Below are 4,547 nucleotides of genomic sequence, written 5' to 3' on the forward strand. Positions count from 1 at the left end.
CTGACTTGAGATGTCTGTTTTTGTGATTAGCAGTAATCTTTGGATGGCGTGCATGCGTGTGTGTATTTGTCATGTCCATCTCTTTGCAAACATGGACTGTAGCCCACCAGGCTCCTCTGCCCCTGAAATTTTCCAGGCAAGAATACTGGAGTGAGTTGCCATTTCCTACTCCAGGGGAATCTTCCCAACCCAGGGATCGAACCCATGTCTCTCGCATCTCCTGCATTGGCAGGTGGATTCTTTAATACTGCACCATCTGGGAAGCCCTTGCACTACCTACTGCACACTTTTTCCTCAGCAAAAAAAAAAAAACAAAACACTCCTACATCCTGGCTCCTCCCTTACATCTTTAGAACAGTCCCTCCGAGCTGAGGGACTACATCGCAGGCTTAAGTCTTCAGTAAGCCTTCTGAATAAAACATAATTCTCAACTTTTAGGTGGTTCTTTTTTTTTTCAGTTGACAACTCTCTATGTCTCCTGTGCCCCAGAAATGGAATTGCTGGGTGTGTGAATATAGGGTATTCAGGACATCTGAACAACTCCTCCCCAGGGAACACCAGAAGGTGTGTCCAGAAAGAAGGCTCATAGCCACCCAAACAGGAAACATGGAGTCCTCCCCCGTGCCACCTTTCTTAGATGTGAATCCAGAATCACTGCATTATGGGTGGGGAAACTGAGGCAAGGAGAGGGGGAAAGAGGCTGCCCCAAACACCATGGAGCCTCTGAGGGAAGGTCAGAGGAGAGGTCTGGTGTGGTGAGGGAAGGGAGAGGAGAAGAAGGGTAAAGGGAAGATGGGAGGTCACTGGTCTCAGACCTGGCAGTCTAGAGGCCAGAGGCAAAAGGGTCCCATTGTGTCTCTCCTGTCTCAGCCAACATCCGTGTTCCTGGAGCTTGGGGAGGGGACACCACAGTGGCTCCCCGCTCCCCTGGTTCAGAAAGAGCAGCGAAGGCATAGCTGCTCCTCCCTCCAGAGTGTCCAGAGCTCTCCAGGAACCCTCGAGGCATTGGTTACTTTCTCCCTATAGAAAAGGTTCCAACAAGACAGGTTTGCAAATATGAAGGTTGGAGATGTGAGGCCCAGTCAGGATCTCCCAAGTGCCCAAGTTACTTGGCCAGCAGATGGCAGCAAGGACACGGGGTTGTAACGACGCAGCTGCAATCCTGGGAGTCACTGACTGCATCAAAGCCCCATAGATTGGAAATTAGGGACTTGTTTTGTTTTGCTCAGAACCAGGTTTACTTCTTGGGGTGTCTGTGAGTGGAAGGAGGGCAACGGGGGATTCGTTCCTCCCCTGCCGAGGACAGATGTCCTCATTCAGGTGTTGCCAGGGAGAGCCTCAGGGTTGACAATCCTTCGGGATGCCCCAGACACACCCTCCTGACTGCATGGTGCCCGGCTGTGAGCGGCAGCACCCCACACGGGACAGAACTTTGAGACATTCTGGCCTTGGCAGTGAGAGCCTGGAGGCTGGGTGGCACCCCCTGGTAGGGGGTGGAGCGGGGCATGGGGTGGGGGCACAAACCTGCTGGCTCAGGGCTGAGGTCACCCCGTGGGACTGAGGCCACAGTCTTCCTGAGTCTCTGTGTCCCTGGGGCAGCTCGTATCCAGATTGCTGGTTCTAGAACATCAGATGTGTGTCCCCGGGGGACCAATGTGGCCACAGCCGCTTTCTCCACACCCTACTGGACTTGCACAGGTCACTTGGGCAAGGGCTAAGAGTTTCTGAAATCTGTGCCCCCTCCCTGACCACCCTGTTACAGCAAGGAGAAAGGTGAGGCCCATGAAGGGCAGAGCTTGCCCAATCTCCCACCAGGCTTCTTTCTTCATTATTTCAGACCTTGTGAAAGCTTTTTGCTCCAACCATCTTTTCAAGGAGGCACGGAAGCCATGGGGTCATTCAGGAGGAGTTGGGGGTCTCAGCTGCCTGTGGTTCTGGCCAGGAGAGTGTGCAGTGGAAATGGTCACTCGAATGGGATCTCATACCTCTGGCAGGTGGAAGACATTTCCCTGGAGTGTCCAGTTCCTGCTCCCTGAACCCACAACTGCCCTCCAGAGCCTCACCCATGCCCTGCTCCAACCTCGGGCCCCAGGGTCCAGTCACAGGCTGGGTGGGTCTTGGAGAAACCTCCTGCTGGACATGTGGAATCCTGCCCTCACCCTCTGCAGTTCAGCTCCCAGCATCCAGGGAATAAGACATGCAGCTCCCAGGCTGAAGGCAGAGTGGCGTGGCGGAGGACACAACCCTGGGACTTGGGGTTGGAATCCTGGCACTTCCACTGACCAGCCTTGTAATCAGGGTCTCTCTGCAAAATTGAGTCCTTCTGTCAAGAGACTGGAGGGTTAAGAGCTGCGTGCTTACTAATGGTCTCAGCTGCTTCTGACTTATCACGGCCTTAAATAAAAACCACCACACCTGAGCTGCCTCCACTCACATTAGCCTTAATCCTCTCACCGTGCTTACGAGGTAAGAGTTGTTACCTCTGCTGCAAGGATGAGACACAGTGAATACCAGCAGTGGTAAAGAACCCACCTGCCAGTGAAGGAGAAGCGGGTTCAATCCCTGGTGCAGGAAGATCCTCTGGAGAAGGACATGGCAACCCACTCCAGTATTCTCGCTTGGGAAATCCCATGGACAGAGGAGCCTGGAGGGTTACAGTCCATGGGGTTGCAAAAGAGTCGGACACAACTGAGCAATTGACAACAACACTGAATCCCAGAGAGACTGGCCAAGACCCAGTGGAGACATGGCAGCAGTGGGAGTTGAACCCAGGTCGATGGAATCCTGAAGCTGAAGCAGGGCTCAGACAGCTGTATTCTGCATTGCTCTAGGTCAGTTATTGAGCACAAATTATTGAAGGATTTTTATGTGGCTATTACAGAGTGTGACTCTGTACTCATACTCTGTAAAGTCTACCCGTCAAAAAAAAAAAAAATCCCAATTATTTTTCCACTGAAGAGCCCCCAACCTGAGTTCCCAGCCCTGACTATGCCATTCAACCTCAAACCTCTGGACATGTCAGAGTCTTAGGATTTGAGGGGATTATAAAGGCTACATAGTCTGTCCCTATGCCTCTCTATTGGATGTTTAAGCCCTAAATTTGTTGCAACAACATGTTGCAAGTAACATAAAAGCCCATTCAAAGTAGCTTAAATGGTAACATCCAGAGGCCCTCCATCTTCAGGCGAGGTGTGACCCAGCAGCTCAGTGATGTCATAAGGAGCTGTTTATCTCTCTTTCCTCTCTGTCTTCTGTGGTGCTGACCTCATCCTTAGGGGCCTACCTCACATCCCAAGATGTTTTCTTTGTCACAGCTAGTCACTCTTCCTTGTTTATTTCCAAGAGGAGGGAAAGTGCCTAGTATTCCCACTGGAAGTTCCGAGATGAATTCTGAGTGGAGCAGCTTAATCACATGCACAGCCTGAGTCAAGCACCGATAGTGGTGGAGAGATGACAGGTTCTCTCCACGTAGACCAAGCTGAGTTTTCCTCTCCCAGAACCACGCAGCTCCTCTAAGGGGAACTGGGCCTGACGGGTAGGGAGAAGGGGCAGGGGAAATGGATGCTGGAGAAGCCAGGCGTCAGATGGCCTTTTGAGTCTCCTACAGTTTCCCTGCCGAGTGGTCTTCCAGACTCAGTTCAACGTCTCCCAGGCCTCCTCCACCAGGCTGGACTCCAGCTTTTGTCAAGGGGACCTTTCTTGGATTTGAGACCTTTCTTGTTGACATGTCTCCTCCTGGGAATCCAACCTTTGGTTCTGTCTCCATCCTCTGAGTCCACAAGAACAGTCTGGTCCTCTTGTTCATGGCAGCCTTTCAGAGACAGAGCAGGGAATCAAAGTCACCCTGTCAGCCCTCTCCTCAAGGTAAAACTTTCGACTTTCCTGTCGTCCTACACTGGACTCAACCAGTGTCACTTGGGCATGTTTACTAACTTCTCCAGGCCTCATCAGCCTCACTGATCAAGGCTGGGGCAACTGTAGCTTCTCAGACTGATGGGGAGCCATGTGATGGGGGCCTGCAAAGTCCCTGAAAAAGTATTCTACACAGCTAAAGCCTTGGTTTTACTGGAGGTTTTCTTTTCCCTCCAATGGAAATCTAAAACCTTTTAATTTTAAAAACATTATGTGAACAACTCAACAATATAAGGACAAATAACCCAATTAAAAATTGTACAAAGGATTTGCAGAGACATTTCTCCAAAGAAGATATACAAACAGACATGAAGAGATACTCAACATCATTAGCTCTTAGGGAAATACAAATCAAAACCACAATGAAATATCACTTCACACCCACTAGGATGGCTATAAGAAGAGAGACAATAATAATTGTTGGCAAGATGTGGAATACCACAGACTTGCTGGTGAGAATGTAAAACAGTACAGGCTCTTTGGAAAACACTTTGATAAATCCTTACAAAATTAAACACAGAGTTACCATATGACCCAGAAATTCCATTCCTAAGTATAGGCCCAAGGTAACTGAAAACATATGTCCACATCAAAAACTAGTATGTGAATATTCATAGTAGCATGATTCATAAAAG

The sequence above is a fragment of the Cervus elaphus genome, chromosome 24 (assembly GCF_910594005.1).
Source record: "Cervus elaphus chromosome 24, mCerEla1.1, whole genome shotgun sequence".
In the NCBI taxonomy this organism is placed as follows: Eukaryota; Metazoa; Chordata; class Mammalia; order Artiodactyla; family Cervidae; genus Cervus; species Cervus elaphus.